Source organism: Hylobates moloch, unplaced genomic scaffold (assembly GCF_009828535.3).
Source record: "Hylobates moloch isolate HMO894 unplaced genomic scaffold, HMol_V3 SCAFFOLD_2, whole genome shotgun sequence".
NCBI classification, from domain to species: domain Eukaryota; kingdom Metazoa; phylum Chordata; class Mammalia; order Primates; family Hylobatidae; genus Hylobates; species Hylobates moloch.
In genome coordinates this window covers 99,044,323-99,065,036 of record NW_026652277.1, presented here as the reverse complement: position 1 = coordinate 99,065,036, position 20,714 = coordinate 99,044,323, and the positions used below count along the sequence as shown (strand labels likewise).

At 36.8% G+C, this 20,714-nt stretch overlaps 1 protein-coding gene and 1 pseudogene across 2 annotated transcripts in view; both read right to left on the bottom strand.

Moving 5' to 3' along the window:
- Positions 1 to 20,714, bottom strand: part of EYS (eyes shut homolog) — a 2,056,951-nt gene that overhangs the window by 1,060,496 nt on the left and 975,741 nt on the right. The window lies entirely within an intron of this gene.
- LOC116474371 (transmembrane protein 98-like) lies at positions 1,289 to 4,717 on the bottom strand (annotated as a pseudogene).

Genomic DNA, 20,714 nt, shown 5'->3' with positions numbered 1-20,714 from the left:
TGGTTATGTGACTTGCTTTTTCTAATGGGATGAAAGTGGAAATTATGTGAGTAGAATTTGAAATGTGCTTGTGTGATTTGGCTTGGTCTCCTGCACTTTGATCTTTTTTCACAAAAAGGATATGTCTCAGCTATCTTCAGGTTTAAGAAGGATGAGAAACGAGTGAACGTACTTCACAGCTAGAAAGCAAGCCTAACTGCGCCGAATCTAAATTAGCTGAATTAATGTCAACCCATAGATGAGTAAGAAATGGATGGTTATTGGCAAGCAGGTTGGTAAGTAGTCTGGTGTAAAAGTAATCATGTTTTTTGTCATTAAAAGTAATGACTAAAACCGCAATAACTTTTGCACCAACCTAATACATGCCAATGAGTTTTGATTTTTTTTTACACAATGTTATTATGGATACAAACAACTGATACACCAAAGAATAAAAGCATTTCATCAATACACAGGGAGAAGAAAGAATTTTAAAAGTTACTTAATTGTGAAACTATTGGTTTAACTGGTAAAATTGTTGTACAGGTGAAAGTTTAGTTTTGTTATGCATGTAAGGACATTAATAACGGAAGATTTTGAAAAGTAAAGCATCCAGTGAGAAAATGTAAAAGGAAAATGGCAAATATAAAAAAATCTTAGGAATGTTATTGGAGAAAGGAAAAAATAAGAGTGAAACTTGAAGGGGTATTAGAAAACGGAAGCCTTTTTAAATTTTTGTTTCTTTTTTTCTTTAAAGGAATAAATGATCTAAATGTATTTACAATTAGAAGAGAAATATCAATGAAGCAAGAGCCCTAAAATGCAAGGGAGGGACTTAGTAACTGATTTCAAACAAAGCTTTGGCTCAGCTGAGTTGTGAATGACACTGCACAAGGTGAAAGAGAGGAAACAAGCTTACTCTGAGACAGAAGGAAAAAAGAGCAATGTTACAGACAAGTTCTAAAGACATAAGGAAGCTGTGACCACCTAGATCTGTTGAAATGACAAGATAGATAGCAAACAAAGGCACTTGTGCTAGATAACCTATATTTGCCAACATGGGATAAGGAGATTGAATAACTTGGAGAAGAACACAAACAACTTTTACTTTTACTTATTTTTTTTTGAGACGGGTGTCCCGCTCTCTCACCAGGCTGGAGTGCAGTGGCGTGATCTTGGCTCACTGCAAACTCAGCCTCCCGGGTTCAAGCAATTCTCCTGCCTCAGCCTCCGAGTAGCTAGGACTACAGGCAAGCGCCACCATGCCCAGCTAATTTTTATATTTTTAGTAGAGACGGGGTCTCTCCATGTTGGCCAGCATGGTCTCCATCTCTTGACCTAGTGATCAGCCTGCCTCAGCCTCCCAAAGTGTTGAGATTACAGCCATGAGCCACCATGCCCGGCCTGTATCAATAACAAAGATGATAGTGACAAGAGCAAACTGTCTGAAAATTTGATGTTATTTATATTAGTAATATTACAAACTCTTAGTCTTGTTAAGATTAATTCCAAAATGTGATCTTAACGTAAATTCAAGGATTCATTTGGGGCAGGCAATTCAATGTCTAGGGTCCATTTACTTCTCTGCTTTCCTGTTTTTAACATAGGGCAACTACAATTTCATCTTGGAGAAAAGAAAATCATAGATTTTATCAAATAACCTCATCTTTTACATGAACAAGATAACTATTTACTTTCTCTTTAAAAACAAAGCATACTGAAACTGGACCCCTTCCTTATACCTTATACAAAAATTAACTCACGATAGATTAAAGACTTAAACGTAATACATAAAACCACAAAAACCCTAGAAGAAATCCTAGGTAATACCATCCAGGACATAGGCATGGGCAAAGACTACATGACTAAAACATCAAAAGCAATTGCAACAAAAGCCCAAATTGACATATGGGATCTAATTAAACTAAAGAGCTTCTGCGCAGCAAAAAACAAAAACGAAAACAAACATAAAACAAAAAAACTATCATTACAGTGAACAGGCAGCCTACAGAATGGGAAAAAATTTTTGCAATCCATCGACAAAGGGCTAATATCCAGAATCTACAAGGAACTTAAACAAATTTACAAGAAAAATAAAAACAATGCTATCAAAAAGTGGGCGAAAGATAGGAACAAACCCTTCTCAAAAGAAGAAATTTATGCAGGCAATAAACATATGAAAAAAAGTTCATCTTCACTGGTTATTAGAGAAATGCAAATCAAAACCACAGTGAGATACCATGTCACACCAGTTAGAATGGTGATCATTAAAACGTCAGGAAACAACAGATGCTGGAGAGGATGTGGGAAATAGGAATGCTTTTACACTGTTGGTGGGAATGTAAATTAGTTTAAACATTGTAGAAGACAGTGTGGCGATTCCTGAAGGATCTAGGACCAGGAATACCGTTTGATCCAGCAATCCCATTACTGGGCATATACTCAAAGGATTATAAATCATTCTACTAAAAAGACAATGCACACGTATGTTTATTGCAGCACTGTTCACAATAGCAAATATTTGGAACCAAACCAAATGCCCATCAATGTTAGACTGGATAAAGAAAATGTGGCACATATACACCATGGATTACTATGCAGCCATAAAAAAGGATGAGCTCATGTCCTTTGTAGGGGCATGTATGAAGCTGGAAACCATCAATCTCAGCAAACTAACACAGGAACAGGAAACCAAACACTGCATGTTCTCACTTATAAGTGGGAGTTGAACAATGAGAACACACGGACACAGGGAGAGGAACATCACACACTGGGGCCTGTTGGGGTTGAGGGGCAAGGGGAAGGATAGCATTAGGGGAGAAATACCCAATGTTGGTGACGGGTTGCTGGGTGCAGCAAACCACCGTGGCACGTGTATACCTATGTAACAAACCTGCACGTTCTGCACATGTATCCCAGAACTTAAAGTATTAAAAAAAAAAAAAAAAGATGTGATTAACACCTGGACTGGATTACAGAGAAAACTGTAAATGTTTTAACACCTAGTGTTTCTACTGCCAAGTTCCTGTTAGCTCATTAATTGCATTCCATATACACCTTTGCAAATGTTTGACCTATAGTCTGTTTATAAGCATGTTAGATATGGCAGAAATTTAAAAAAAAAAGTAAAGGATAGAGATAAAAAACAAAATTCATATGAATTATACTAATTTATTTTTATTTTTGAATTTTTATTTTTTGAGGGAATCCTAAGTATAAATTTACTGTATACCTAGTGGTGTATAGTAAAATTGTAGGCATAAGGATAAAAGGAAATAATAAACTTTATAGTGCTCAGCTTCACACCCAAACCTCTAAATAAGAGGAGAGGCTCAGATGCCTCAGGGATCAGGCAGATAATACAAATAAATGAAACACGCAAGATGAGAGTACAGTCTTGCCAAGAGAGGCAATCCCTACTTAACTCCAACTGATTGTTCTCATTTGAAAACACAAATCACAACTGCCAAACCTGATCGTTCAGGAGAAGCCAGAAATTCTGATGTTTAAAGTGAAACCTCTAGATTTCTTATATGGTAGCACAATTTTCTTGCAAACACTAGGTAAGCTAAATAAAGCTGACCATCTTTCAGTTTCAGTGCTGTGTTGTGCAAATGATGAATGGCATATCCCTTAACTGTGGTATTAGACTGCCTCTCACCAGCCACAATTTGTAATTGCAACAATGGCATCACCAGATAGGACTCTCCTGCTTTGCTATGCACACATTCCTGAGCCCTGGAGAACAACTAACTCTACAGGAAAAAGTGAAAGGCTCATCTAGGCCATTCTTGCTAGCTTTCATGACTAGCTGCTGGCCTACAGGCAATAAATTCCCAACTGCTCCTGCAAGAAGGCTTTAGGGCCTAGGAGGCCTTTACCTGGTTCAGAAGGCAAGGCTGCTTCTCGAAGCACCTCCAAGTGCTTTGGGGCCCCTGTTCAGATGGCAGGCGTTTCTGGTTACCAGCACCTGATGACTGACAGATAGGAGCAGGGCAGTCGTACTCTCACCCAGGAGCTTGGTGCCCAACAGATGGTACACTGATGTCACAACATCATCTACTCTGGGGATAATCCACTTGGCCACCACAATGATGTTGCTGACAGTGGCTGAAGTCTTCTTCTCAGCCTCTGAGCCCGCTGTCATGGCAATAAGTTTTTCTCTCAAAGTGTGACAAATCTTCAAGATGACAATGCAGTGGGACTTGAGACCCAAGGCATCCTAGATCCAGTCTTCATTCTCCAGAATGGGCTCTATGCCAGAGCTGGTGATGACGACATCATCTAGTTCTAACTCAGAGAACTCAGACTGGGTCTCCATGGCACCCAAGAGACTCATAATGGGCTTGGAATCATAGCGCTGCAGCAGGTCTCCTGGCCAGCAGTAGCACTGCCCTCAAAACACCACCAAGACTGCAAACAAAGCCAGAAAGATGGCAGCCAGCATTCTTATGGCAACAATCACCGTGGCCTTCTTGCTTCACGGTGGCTCCTGACTTAGTCTCACTCATATCCTCCTCATAGGCTAAATGTCCTGAACTGTAGATGAGTAGCCCCGTGGCGGTGGGAACAAGCTATATTAATTTATTTTTTAAAGAAATGAAGAAGTATTTTTAAATACCACAAAATATGATGCCTTCAGTTACGTTTAAAACAAAACAAACGAAACCCTTAGATGACAAGTCCTAGTAACAATATTATATTGTGGTGCTTACCCAATCACTAATCTTCTGCCCATATTGCACATATTTTAAGGGGGAAAAAAAAAACAAGTAGAAACAAACAAAAAAATAGATTTACTGCTGGCCATATGGAGAAATTCTATTTTCAATAAATAATATAATTCAGAAAAACTCTGTTGAGGACTAAAGTGAATAAGCACTTTGTAAACTTTACTTCCAAGAAACATTCCTTTTATTATCCATGTAAGTTATCTACAGAAAAAAATATTTCTAGCATGTTTTTATTTTTTTTAAGTTTTGCTTGAAGCTTTGAAGTATTCCTTCGCAATTTGTGTTTAGAGACAAAAACTAGATATCTGGCATATGCGATAGGCACAATTTTTAGTTTGCCTGTGTTTTGATGTGATTTTTTTCCACTGAAAATATTGCTATAAGAGCATAGAAATCAGAATAAGTTAAATCAATCTTCTTATAAAAAATGTTGGGGTTTGTGTAGACAATCTGTTGTAAGTTGTTTATGACTATTTCTAAGTATTTCTGTTATCCATTTACAATTTTGTGTAAAAATTGAGGCCACTCTGCTCCATTTTCTCTTAAGTGTCCACATGGGGAAGAGTAGAGATTGGAGAAAATGTACACACTGACAGGAAGGAGTATTACTGTGCCCTCTCAGAAATAAAGAACAAAATCAAGACCACTACGATTTTTCTTAATTTTAATATATCTTTTGAGTATTGGTACATAGTGGCATTCTCATTAACTATGATTTCAGAACAATAGGAATTCTGTATTTATTATTCTATTATTTTTCTATTAGTTCTTTCTAATGTATGTTGCACAGAGGTATGCTTATATAAACCTAAATATGTTAATGAGGTGATTAAGACATAATATACACTATATTATAAGACTGAAGTGTCCAGTCTAAATGACTTACTTTATGGTACAGTATAGGTTAAGTTTTCTGACTTTTCTTTTTTCTTTTTGAGATGGAGTCTCGCTCTGTTGCCCAGGCTGGAGTGCAGTGGCGCGATCTCTGCTCACTGCAGGCTCCGCCTCCCCGGTTCACGCCATTCTCCTGCCTCAGCCTCTCCGAGTAGCTGGGACTACAGGCGCCCGCCACCACGCCCGGCTAATTTTTTGTATTTTTAGTAGAGACGGGGTTTCACCGTGTTAGCCAGGATGGTCTCGATCTCCTGACCTCGTGATCAGCCCGTCTCGGTCTCCCAAAGTGCTGGGATTACAGGCGTGAACCACCGCGCCCGGCCATGAATGTTCTTAATGACATCTGGAATGGTGAATCCTTTTCAGAAGGTTTTTGATTGACTTTATCTAGATCTATCAGAGAAATCACTGTCTATGACAGATGCAGCCTTATGAAATGTATTTCTTAAATAATAATACTTGAAAGTCAAAATTACTCCTTGATCCTTGGGCTGCAGAAGGCAAGTTAAGTTAGCAGGTATGAGAACATTAATCTTCTTGTATATCTCCATCAGAGCTCTTGGGTGACCAGGCACCTTGTCAGTAATATTTTTAATTTGTTTTTTTCTGCTCAGTAATTCTGAAAAACAGACTTAACATATTCAGTAAGCAACCTGTAAACAAATGTGCTGTCATCCACGCTTTGTTCCATTCATAGAGCACAAGCAAAGTAGATTTAGCATAATTCTTCAGGGCTTTACGATTTTTGGAATGGTAAATTAGCACTGGCGTCAACTAAAAGTCACTAGCTGCGTCAGCCCGTAACAAGAGGCAACTTGTCCTTTGAAACTTTGAAGCCAGGCACTGAATTCTCTCTATCTATGAATGTCCTAGATGGGATCTTCTAAGAAAAAGGCTATTTTATCTACATTGCAAATCTGTTATTTGGTTAATCAATTATGTTAGCTAGATCTTCTAGATAACTTGCTGCAACTTCTACATCAGCACTTGCTCCTTCACCTTGTACTTTTATGTTATGGAAATGGCTTTTTTAAAAAATTAAACATCATGAAGCAACCACTGCTGGCTTCAGATTTTTCTTCTGCAGCTTCCTCACCTCTTTCACCCGTCACAGAATTGAAGAGAGAGAGTCAGGGTCTTGCTTTGGATTAGAGTTTTGGCAAAAGAGAATGACGTACCTGGTTTGATCTTCTATCCAGATCACTAAAACTTTCTTCCTAGGAGCAATAAGGCTGTTTCTGCTTCTTACTATTTACATGTTCACTGGAGTACCACTTTTAATTTTCTTCAATTTTTTTTTTTCTTTGCATTCAAAACCTGGCTATTTGATGCAAGAGGCCCAGATGTCAGCCTGTCTTGACTTTCCACGTGCCTTCTTCACTAGGCTTAGTCATTTCTAGCTTTTGAGTTAAAGTGAGAGACATGTAACTCTTTCTTTCACCTAAAAATTTAGATATCAATATAGGGTTATTAACTGGCTTGATTTTAATTTTTTTTTTTTTTTGAAACGGAGTCTCGCTCTGTCGCCCAGGCTGGAGTGCAGTGGCGCAATCTCGGCTCACGGCAAGCTCCGCCTCCCGGGTTCACGCCATTCTCCTGCCTCAGCCTCTCCGAGCAGCTGGGACTACAGGCGCCCGCCACCACGCCCGGCTAATTTTTTTGTATTTTTAGTAGAGACGGGGTTTCACCGTGGTCTCGATCCCCTGACCTCGTGATCCGCCCGCCTTGGCCTCCCAAAGTGCTGGGATTACAAGTGTGAGCCACCGTGCCCGGCCAATTTTAATATTTTTATGTCTCACCAAATAGATTTGAGGAGAGGAGAGAGCTAGAGAAGAGCGAGTTTCTGGAGTAGTCAGAACACACTCATTTACTGATAGTTTGCCATCTTATATGGGTGTGGTTTATGGCCCACTCAAAACAATTACAATAGTAGCATCAAATATCACTAATCATAGATCACTGTAACAGATTTAATGACAATAAAAAAATTAAAATATAGTGAAAATTACCAAAAACTGACACAGAAACACAAAATGAGCACCTACTGTAGCAAAAATGGTGTCAATAAAATTGGTCAACACAGGGTTGCTAAATACTTCACTATCTTGAAGTGTAATATGATGAGGTTTGACTGTACTTAAAACTGATGGAGAGAGTAGAATGTATGTTAAATGTTCTTCACACATACACAAGAAATAATAAAGGAGGCAGTAGAAAACTTTGGGAAATGATGGATGTGGTTAAAAAGTAGAGAATCACTTGAATTATGTGAATTGCTAAAAAATAATATTTGACAAAAATTGCACACTAAAAGCCCTTAAACATTATTACCAGATATACCAGAAAGATTTTTCTTCTCAGTATTGCCACATTATTTGAAATAGATGTTTGTTATTAAAAACTCTGGAACAGTTATGAAAAAATTTATATGTATATTTTCTTACTTCTCTAAAACTCTCATAAGCAGCATGAGGGGAAATAGAGTGTCATGCACCCTACGGCCCTTCTTTGTCCTAATGGGAAGACAGAGTGCGTTCATCATATTTGATAACATTTTCACACAATTTCAAAAAGAAAACTGTTTCATTTTTTTTCTTTGAAACGTTTCTAAAAATACTTCAATTTGGTTTTCCTAAAAAATTCTGAAAAAACTCTCTAAGCATCACAATGACTGCTCTGAGATATGTATAATAAAAGTACACGTTATTAATAAGATGTTAAGAAAACCAAGATTTTAAAAGTCAGTACATAAATATCAATATACGAAACGGCAGTCATTTATGGGCTTAGTAGGTGAATAGTGACTTCAAATGTGCAAAATAAAAAATGCAGTTTATGTTGTTAATGAATATTTAACTATTTATTAAAGTGAAATTTATATAACAAAATTTAGCCATTCTGAATTGTAAAATTCAGTGGCACTTACTTAGTATTTCACAATAATGTATAAAAATCACCTCTATCAAGGTTTCAAAATATTTTCATAACCTTCCAAAAATATACTTTACTCACTAAACAGTTACTTAAGCGACAATATTTTAAAACTTGTTCGCCACTGTAATCCAGAAAAATGGTACCACTATGTATAAAAATAAGCAGTTACTTAGGCAATAATATTTTAAAACTTATTTGCCACTGTAATCCAGAAAAATGGTACCCCTATGTCCAAAAATCCAGAAGGGGAAAATTTCATATGGTTTTTGAAATTTTATAAAGGTTCTCCATTGGCAAGCATTATAGCTTTTGTTTTGTTTTGTTTATCTGGAAGAAAATTTGAAAGCAGCTCTAAGTGGAGAGAAGAATCAAATCTGATTCCCTTGAATAAAGTAGAGGGATATATATCATACATTTGATCTCATTCCATTTCATTGCAAGCATCACACATATCCTTAGGAAGTCCTTGAGTAGTAGCCTCCAAAGGATAGAGTGTACCTTAGGGAATGCAGAACATGCACTGCTGGGATATAAGAAGAAAACATTGAGACTTTTATTTCTCATACTTTAAAATTTTTATTTGAAGTATTATTGTGGTTTGACTAGCAATACCCCAAATAAAAATTTAGAAGTGTGAGAAATAAAAGTTGAATATTGTTACAAGAGCAATTAAATTTCAACATGAGTTTCAACCAAAACTCGTGTTGAAATTTAATTGCCCTTGTAACAATATTAAGAGGTGGGACTATTAAGCGATGTTTAGGCCATAAGGGTTCCATCCTCATAAGTGGATTAATTAATACTATTGTCAAGGTTCATCATCTCAAGAATGAGTTCCTGATGAAAAGAAGAGTTTGTCACCCCTACTTTGCCTTCTCTTTGCCCTTCGCCATGAGATAATGTAGCAAGAAGACCCTTGCCAGATGCTAGCCCCTTGATATTGGACTTCCTAGCCTCCAGAACCATGAGCCAATACATTTATGTTCATTAAAAAAAATAACACATCTGTGGTAGTCGGTTACAGCATCATAAACAGACTAAGGTAAGATTTTTAAACATTTACAATATAACACTAGAGTAATATATTTATGTGGTTTTTAAACCAAAACAAGTCATAGGAGAACATGAATAAAGAATTTAGGAATCACTGGATGTCTAGCATCCATCATGTTTCATGTTGATACCTCTTAAGCATTTTGAATCGGCTCCACCATAAGGTCTATTTTTAGCAATTTCCATGCAGACTGTATATAGGCTGATGTGCTTTTGTGAAGGATAAAGCAACTTTGTCAGTTCATCCATCACTAATAATCCTGATACTCAAAATCCTCCTGTGGGTTGTCCAGTGCCCTTTGGCATAGTCATAAATATACATGCAATTTTATGACTATAAGAATTTGGAAAACTTAATCATTGCAAATTGCTATGGCTGATTAATTCTGCTATGGTCTATGGTATTGGAAACAGAATAGTACTCAGAAGATTTCTGGCTGCTAAGAGCTTTCCTTCCTGGAGCTGTCTTCCTCAAAGCAACAGCTTGGGGAATACAAATTTCCTACCACTACAACCAACCATTCTCTGGGTAGAACAACGGTTAGAGTAACATACTTCTAGGTTAGTTTTTGTGAGTGTAAACTTATAACTGGATGATGAAAAGCAAGTAAAACTACTTTATAATTTTTGGTAAGGATCAGTGGGTTACATAATCTAGGTCTAGAGTAATTTTTAACTACCGTTAATTTCCAGAGAAGGGCTTTCCCATAGTCATTCCATTAGTCCAATGCTTACTTGAAATCCTTTCTCTTCTCTGCATTTTTCTTTCTGGTAACCCTTATGTTGGCGTCATTTTTGACCTTGTAGTTCTGTAATCCCAGAATCTTTTTTGTTTGTGAGACGGAGTCTCACTCTGTAGCCCAGGCTGGAATGCAGTGGAGCGATCTCCACTCACTGCAACCTCCGCCTCCCGGGTCCTGGTTCAAGCAATTCTCCTGCCTCAGCCTCCAGAGTAGCTGGAATTACAGGCACGCACCACCATGCCCAGCTAAGTTTTGTATTTTAGTAGAGACCAGGTTTCACCATGTTGGCCAGGCTGGTCTTGAACTCCTGACTTCAAGATCTGCCCTCCTCAGCCTCCCAAAGTGCTGTGATTATAGGCATGAGCCACCATGCCCAGCCCTAGAATCACTTAATAGCTCCTTCATTTCTCTCTCTGATCTGTTTGAGCCATTAGTGTACCTAGGGGAAAGACATAGCACATTCAGGGATTTGCATTGAAAATTCTGGTTCTGCTTTAGGATTTGTGCACAGAATTAGAATGATCTTCTTTATCTTTTACAAAGTCTCTCAAAAAAGGAATACATGATTGGGAGTGGGATAATTGGATTTCTCACTTAAATTAAAATTCTGTTTTTATGCCTGCTTTAGGCAACTTTGTCAGTTGTTGGTTATTTCTCTTTGATGTTTTTCACATATTTATTTCCAATATCTGTCATTCATACCAACTAAGGTAGTCCCAAATAAATGTCATCAAGAATACAGTACTGCTAAGAGTGTGGAGAACATAGATTTCTATACACTAACTATTGGATTAGCAGTGAAATTGCATTGTGTGATACCTACAAAGCCAAGAACATTATTCAGGGTAACTTTTGTTCTTGTGCTACATATTTAAAGACATGGGATTCACCAGGAAATACAATAAACATAATAATAAACACACATCAACACATTTCAAAGATGCTGGCATTCCAGCTACTCCAAGTAGGAAAGTTATAGAGCAGCGCTCCCCAAAACTTTGGCACCAGCGACCAGTTTCATGGAATACAATATTTCCACACGGTAAGGAGGAATGGTTTAATTACACCTCAGATTGGGCATTAGATTCTCCTAAGGAGCTGCAACCTACATCTCTTGCATGCACAGTTCACAACAGGGTTTGCACTCCTATGAGAATCTAAGGCATTAGCATTAATTGGCATTTATAGCTCAATGTCATCTACATTCCAAACATTTAACCTAAAGAAAGTGCAATTTGCTTTTTCAAAATAACTCATTTATCACTGTGTTCCAGAAGGAAGGGTATCTGTGGATGCTATGGAGCTAGAGAAGACAGTGATTGAGAAAACTCAGTGGAATCTGAAGCTTCTATATATTGTAATTAACCAAGTGGGCTTGGGAAGAGGAGATCAAAGTCTAAAAGAGCAAAAGAATGATAGCATGTATAATGTCACATACTGCTTAACATTTTTTAATTTTTTATTTTTTTGTGAGACAGTTTCTGTTGCCCAGGCTGGAGTGCAGTGGCATGATCTCGGCTCACTGCAACCTCCACCTCCCAGGTTCAAGCAATTCCCTTGCCCCAGCCTCCCGAGTAGCTGGGATTACAGGGGTGCACCACAATGCCCAGCTAATTTTTGTATTTTTAGTAGAAACGGGGTTTCACCATGTTGGCCAGGCTGGTCTCAAACTCCTGACCTCAGGTGATCCACCCTCCTTGGCCTCCCAAAGTGCTGATGACAGGCGTGAGCCACCATGCCTGGCCTAATGCCACATATTTAACTTTTCTCCTAAGATTCAGGTTTGGAAGCATTTAGAAAATTGTAATTTCATAATTTAAAAAATATGGTATACGAGAGATTTTATGAGCAAGTATATTAAACCCTAGTTCTTATCAAAATGAAAATGAGATATACAATTACATTAATAAAAGTTGTAACAGACTATTGATGTAGATTATACATTTTGTACACCATTTGATGACCTAGCTCTATACTTTCTATAATATCTGATTTATTTAAGACCTTGTTACAACACTCAGAATTTTTTAAAAGCCTATGCCTTCTAATATCAAAGAACATGGACTTTAGAACTACTTAGATTTTTTTGTTGAGTCGGATTAGGGCCCACTTGTTTAAGGCATAGCTAAGCAAAAAATGGTTAATTACTTACATTTGAAAATTTATCACATGTCAAACACTGCAAAGTATAGGTCACATACTTGGGTTCTTAGTATTCATAAAACCATATGAACTTGTTCTGCTGCTTCTACAGGTTGAATAATTCAACGACTATTCTAAAAAAAAACATTTTGGAAAGTCTTGCTAAATTAGAAATCAGAAATCTTTTAAACAGACTACAGAAATTTGATTCTGTTGAACAGATAACCATCAAAAACTAAAGCAGGTTTGAACAACTTGGACTAGAAACTATGAACAGGAATCGATAGCCCAGGTTGTCTACTCTGGAGTCCACAGTCACAATCACTGTGCCATTGTGTATTTTTTTCCTACACATTTTGATTTTTAATATTTGAGTAACTGCTGGCATTTAGGAACTTAGAGGCTAGTACGTAATATATCATAGTAAATATTTTAATATTGCTAACAATAGAATGCCTTATAGTAATTCGTTACTTATATCTTCTAATATTATTAGAAGTATTATAATTTCTAATAGATTCTTAGAGTTGTGTTTCATTATAAAATTATATTTTATTTTGTTATTTGGGATTAATTTGATTACAGAATATAAGCAATTCATCTTTGCTTGGTTTATTTTGGAAAACTCCACTTTTTGTGTGAACATAATATCTCTTACAAAAAGCTTCCAAAGTAATTTAATACTTTACTATCTAGTTATTTTTAAAGCTATATTTTGAGAATATTTTGCTGAAAGCTAAAATTATAATAAAATAGAGAGCAAAAGAAGTACTTTAGGTCAGCTTCTCTGTTACCCAGGTGTCAAATGATAAATTCCTAGATTCTTCTATTGGACATAGATCTAAGAAGTAATAGGATTAGTTAGACTGAGAATAAAGAATAAATGAAAAAAGATAAAATCATGGCTTTGAGTTTAGAGCACTGAGAGTAGTAATTTTATAGCAAATAAGAGGAAAAGTAAAAAAAAATAAAAGCTTTCTTTTTCTGAAATATTACAGAGAAGCTAAATGGTAAATATTGTTTTTTACTATAATATGTCATCCAGAGAAAACTACTTTAGAAAAAAAAAGAAAAGATAAGAGCTAAGGTTATACATTTGAATGTGATCTGCATAAAGCTGGATGGATCAGCTTAAAATTACAATTTTAAATAAGACATAGCAGCATAAGAAGAATTTCTAGGTTATTTAAATTTACATTTTAGGGTTTTTTTCTTCTACAATGTCGGATTGGAGGCTTTTAGAGCATCTCATCCACTTGAAAATTGCAAGATAATGCATAGAGACTAACACTGTGAGAGTATATAGAAGGTATATGGGAATTCACTGAAAAGCAAAGGACACTTCAGATTTTAGACAAGAGAAGGTGGGTAATCAGCATGCATGGAGGCATTCGGCTGAGAAAAGTAGGAGCCCCAGTACATGAGAGGGGCAGAGTCCCCCTGAGCTGCCCCTCCCTTCCCATGCCGAGAACTTGGTGCAGCAGCACTGTCTCTGCTCCACACTCTGACAAATTTTGAGGCACTTGGAGCACCTATTCTTCTAGATTAGAAGTTTAGGCCTCTCCTTTGCTGTGTAGAGAACTTGATACAGTGGCAGTTTTCATGCTACAAGCCTGGGCATATCTCCTGGCTTTTGGTACACCTGCTAACCTGAATGAGGAGCTTGAGTTGCCCCTCCCTTCCCATGCAAAGACCTTGTTGCAGCAGTAGTTTCTCCACTCCTTGCCTGGGCGGAGTTTTTCCAGGCATATGGCATATTCGCTCCCCTGGTTTTGGAGCTTAAGCTGCCCCACCCCTCCCATGCAGAGGAGTTGGTGAAGCAGTGCTCTTTCCAATCCACACTTAGATATAGCTCCAGGCATTTGAAGCAACTACACTTCTAGGTTAGGAGTCCAGGTCACCCCTTTCTTCCGATGCAGAGAACTTGGAGGAGTGGAGGTTTCTCCACTCCATGCCCAGGCACAATTCTGGGTGCTGAATGGCTGCCCCCGGACTCCTCATTGGAGCTGGTGCTTGCACCTGCCTTTGAGATAACTGTAGGTGGACCTGCCTGGTCCAGCTCCAGGCAGCTTTGTCCCCCACTCTGGGGCTGAGCATAGAGACAAAGCCACAGGACATAGCACAGACCAGCCCATTGCCTGAGGAAACTGAGTTTCTCATGATTAACAATGATCATTCATATACCCATCTCTTTCAGCCACTGTTGGCTCCTATCTGTAAACACCACCTATTTGTCTGGAGGTGGAACTGCACAACCTAATAGAAAATCTTCAGACTTGCGGAATAACATAAACTTGCCGAGACCTCTGACATCACAGCCCCATTTGTGGCAGCAAGTCTGCTCACACTCTCAGGACGTCACTACTACAACCAGGATTTGAGAAAGCCACCACACAAGGCTATCTGTAACCAATGAACTTATACTGAATCTTTGCCATTTAAAGGACCCAGAACCAAAGCCAAAGAACCCTGCACAACACACATTATAATCACATCCTCAAGGATGTGACTCATTAAGAAAAAAATTAAAAATAAGAAGAGACAGTTTCCCCAGATGAGAAGAAACAGATAAACAATTCTGGAACTATGAAAACAACCAACCAACCAACCAACCAACCAACCAACCAGTGTTACAAGCCCTCAATCACTCTAACTCTTCAGCAATGGATCCTAACCAAAATTAAATTTTTGAAATACCAGATAAAGAATTCAAAATAGTGATTTTAAAGAAACTCAGTGAGATCCAAGAGAAAGTTAAAACTAACACAAATAAATCAGAAAAAGAATGACTCAGGATATGAATTTAAAATCCACTGAAAAGACAGCTTTTTAAAAAATAAACAAACATAACTTTTAGAGGAAAAAATTATTGAAGGAATTACAAAATATAGTTGAAAGCCTTAACAACAGACTAGACCAAGCAGAAGAAAGAATTTCAGAGCTTGAAGGCAGATATTTTGAATTAAACCAGTCAGACAAAAATAAAGAATAATATTAAAATATAAACACTGCATTCAAAAAATATGTGATTATGTAAAGGGTCCAATCTTATGAGTCATAGGTATTCCTGAGGGAGAAGAAGAGTAAAAAGGTTGGACTATCTATTTGAGGGAATGATTGAGGAAAACTACCTTAGTCTTGCTAAATATTTAAATATCCAGATACAAGAAGCTCAGAGAACTCCAGGAAGATACATTGCAAGATGGATTTCACCAAGACATATAGTTATTAGACAATCCAAAGTCAACATGAAGGAAAAAAATGCTAAAAGCAGCAAGAGAAAAGTGTCTAATCACCTCTAAAGGACATCTCATCAGATGAAGTGGATTTCTCAATTGATACCTCAGAATACAGAGATCATCGAAGACTACTAGAACAGCTGCATACTCACACACTTAAAAACCTAGAGAAATGGATACATTCCTGGAAACATACAACCCTATACACCAGAAGAGACTGTGGCCCTATGTTCAGTCTTAAAGAAAAAAAAAAACTATCAGACATGCATTTTGTATACTGCTAGACAAGGCTTAATACATGAAGGAGAAATAGTCTTTTTCAGACAAACAAATGCTAAGGAAATTCATCACTACTAGACTGGTCCTTCAAGAAATCCTCAAAGGAGTTCAAACATGGAGATGAAAGGGTGATGCTTGCCATCAGAAAAACACACAGAAGTATATAACTCACAGGTCTTATAAAACAAGTATACAATTGAGACTGCAAAGCAACTAGGTAACAATTAACACTATGACAGGAACAGACTCACATATCAATATTAACCTTGAACATGTACCAAGTGTTCACTTAAAAGATAGAGATCGGTGTAATGGAAAACAGCAACAACAACAACAAACCCAAAAAACAAAAACAGGGTTCAGCCAAATGCTGCTTTCAAGAAACACACTTAGCTGATAAAGACATTTTCAGACTCAAAGTAAAGGGGTGGAAAAAGATATGCCAATGGAAACCAAAACTGAACAAGAGTAGCTATACTTACATCAGATAGAATAGGCTTTATATCAAAAAAAGAGTAAGAAAAAAAACAAACAAAACAAAAAATAAAAGAGGTCATCAGATAATGATACAGGGTTGAATTCAATAAAAAGTAAAACAATTCTAAATATATATCCACCCATCACCAGAGCACTCAGATTCATACAACAAATGCTACTAGATAAAAGAGATAGACAGCAATACAATACTACTGAAATACTTCAGCACCACTAACAGCACTAGGTAGATCATTGAAATAAAACAAAGAGACACTAAACTTAAAATGGACTCCATTCCAATGAACCTAACAGATGTCTACAGAACATGCTACCCAACAATCACAGAATATATATTCTTCTCATGAGTGCATAAAACATTCCCCAAGAGACACCATATTTTAGGCCACAAAACAAGTCTCAATGAATTTGGAAAAATTAAAATCACATCAAATATCTTTTTTAACCTCAGTGGAATAAAACTAGGAATCAATTCCAAAAGGAACTCTGAAAGCTATACAAATACAAGGAAATTAAACAATCTATTCCTGAATGATCTTTGGGTACATGATGAAATTAATTTGGAAATTAAAACTCTTCTTGAAAAAATGAAAATGGAAACATAACATACTCAGACTTCTGGCATACAGCAAAAACAGTGCCAAGAGGGTATTTTTATTGTGTTACATGCTTACATCAAAAAGATACAAAGTTCAAAAATTAACAGCATATCATCACACCTCTATAAATGAGGCTACTATAAATGGCTCTACATTCACAACCTAGAAAATTTAAAGGAAATGAATAATTTCCTGAAAACATGCAACTTCCCAATATTGAACCAGGAAGAAACAGAAATCTTAAACAGACCAATAAAAAGGAGTGAAATAGAATTAGCAATTTAAACATCTCTCTGAAAAACCCAGGACCAGTCAGATTCGCAGCTGAATGCCACCAGACATACAAGGAGAATTTGGACTGATCCTACTGAAACTTTTCCAAAAGGTTGAATAGGAGGGATTCCTCCTAACTGGTTCTATGAAGCCAGTATCAGCCTAATACTGTTGCCAGACAAGCACACAATGAAAAAGAAAACTACAAACCGGTATCACTGATGAATATAGACACAAAAATCTTCAATAAAATGCTAGTAAACCAATTTCAATAGCACATTATAAAGAATACACCACAATCAAGTGGGTTTCATTCCAGTTACGGAAAGATGGCTCAACATATGCAAATCAATAAATGTGATTCGCTACATAAACATTTGATAAAAAGCATCTGATGAAATTCAGAATCCCTTTGTGATTAAAAACCCTCAACAACTAAGCTTGAAGAAAGCTATCTCAAAAGTATAAAAGCCATGTATCACAAAGCCAACATCATACTGAATAGAGAAAAGTTAAAAACATTCCCCCTAAGATACTGAATCAAGACAAGGATTCCCACTTTCATCAGTACTATTCAACATAATAATGGAAGCCTTTGCCAGATCAATCAGGCAAGAGAAAGAAAGAAAACATCCAAACTGGAACCGAGGAAGTCAAATTAGCTCTGTTTACTGACCGTTGACCTTATACCTGGGAAACCCTAAAGATTACTCCCGAAGACTCCTAGATTTGATAAATGATAACAGTAAAGTTTCAGGATAAAAAATCAACATACAAAAGTCAGTAGCATTTCTATACATCAATAACAAACAAGTTGAGAACCAAATAAAGACCTCAGTTCCACTCATAATACCTATAAAAACCTATGGAAAATATTCTATGAATACATTCAACCAAGGAGGTGAGAGATCTCTACAAGACAAAGTACAAAACACTGATGAAAGGAATTATAGGTGACACAAGCAAATTGAAAAATACCTCATGCTCATGGATTGGAAGAAACCCCAAAGCAATCTATAGATTTAGTGTAATTCCTATCAAAATACCATTATTGATTTTCATGGAATTGAAAGTCCTGAAATTCTTATGGAACCAAAACAGAACCTAAATAGCAGAAGCTATTCTAAACAAAAATAAGAAATCTTGAGAACATACATACACACACACACACACACACACACACACACACAAGGAATACTCTCCAGCCAGAAAAATGAAGAAATCATGTCTTTTGCAGCAGCATGGATGGAACGGGAGAGCATTATCCTAAGCAACATAATTCATAAACAGAATGTCAAATACTACATGTTCTTACTTGTAAGTTGGAGCTAAATAATGTGTACATACGGGCATAGAGAGTGGAATAATAGACACTGGGAACTCACAATAGTGGGAGGGTGAGGGGGGTGAGGGATGAGAAATTGCCTAATGGGCACTATATACACTATTCAGGTGATTATTACACTCAAAGCCCAGACTTCACTACTGTATAATATGTCCATGTAATAAAGCTGTACTTGTAACCCTATAAATCTATAAAATCTGAAAAATAAATTTATAGTTCATTTATGTAAAATGCATTTTGTGAATATATAAGTTAATACAAATATTATAAAAGTACATTCAAACCCATATCAAAATAATCATTTACATTGAGACTTGTTCTATTTGGAATTCTTCTCTAGCAAATTATTAAATATTTTTCTACTCCAAACAGATATGAGTGTATTCTATCATAATACATGTATACACTGACCCCTTAAATTCTTTTTTTGTTGTTGTTTTTTTTTTTTGAGACAGAGTCTCGCTGTCGCCCAGGCTGGAGTGCAGTGGCGCGATCTCGGCTCACTGCAAGCTCCACTTCCCAGGTTCACGCCATTCTCCTGCCTCAGCCTCCCGCGTAGCTGGGACTACAGGCGCCCGCCACCACGCCTGGCTAATTTTTTGTATTTTTAGTAGAGACGGGGTTTCACTGTTTAGCCAGGATGGTCTCAATCTCCTGACCTAGTGATCCGCCCGCCTCGGCCTCCCAAAGCGCTGGGATTACAGGCGTGAGCCACCACGCCCGGCCCCAAAATTCTTTAGGTATTCAACATTTCATATTTGTTATTTTATATGAAAATTTTTTTTCACAATTGGTTTTAAAGTCCTATTCCATATAGTTATTTTGAAACTTTTTGGATTTTATATTTACTTTATGGCAATAGTTAAAGCCTGCAGCAGTAGAAAAACTGAACTCCAAATGATTAAAACATTAACTTTCCATTTAACGTAAGTTTGTAAGCATCTACTCATTTTCAGTCTGAGACTTTCATTTGAATAAGGATCTTGCTTTTTTAAGCATTAGATGCACATAGAATATGAATGGGAATGGGACCGTGGCAGAATTCAAGCCATAACGTCTTATAGCTTGGTTTCAGATACCTTAGATATAAGATTATTTCCTCAAATTTAAGGTATGCTTATTTATCAAGCACATTTATGACATTTTTATAATCACATCTATAAGTTTTAAATAACCTTTCATGTTTTAAAGGACAAGGACAATTATATATCTCCAACTTGTCTTTAATTTTAGTTGAAAACAGAACCTTATTAAAATTGGAGCATTATACATGTAAAACCACTACAGAGTGTCCTTTTACTCAGCACAGAACACATCTTAGATGAAGTTCACAATAAAATATTCTTACATGAACTTTTGTCTTGTTATGAATCGTATGTAAGTGTAGAAATAAAGTCCTGAACATTCTCTTATGAAACAGATAATTTTAAAATAACAATAACAAATCAAAGTCAAAACGTTTTCTGAATTTAAAAATACAAAGCATCAGTGCCTTTTTTTTTTTTTTAACAGATGTGACACTCCCTGATGAAGTTTTCTAGGGAGAAAGAAAATTTTAATAGAGTCACTTTGGCCTTAGGCTCATTTACATCCCTTCTTTGACACTTGGTAGATGGATCTTCACATATACATACAGACCCCAAACTAATATCTGATTTATGAAATAAAAAATTCTTAGGGTGACATTGAAGGCGCTCTATTACCTGTCTTCAATATATTTTTCTATCCTTACCTCTTCTTATTCATATTTCAAACACAGCTGAAATTCGGTTTTCTAAGGAAGACATACTCTGTTATGACCTGATGTTTTTCGTCTGTAGGAAATGTGCTTCCTTATCATCTCCCCATAGAGGAGTCCTTCTCCAACCTGAAAAGTTAGCCCTGTTGATTTCTCCCTGACTGTCTCAGGAAAATTGACTCATTTTCTTCACTGCTCCCACACGTCTTGTTCAGACTTCTATTATAACACTTAGTGAACTGCCTTGGAATTCGCTCTTACCATAACT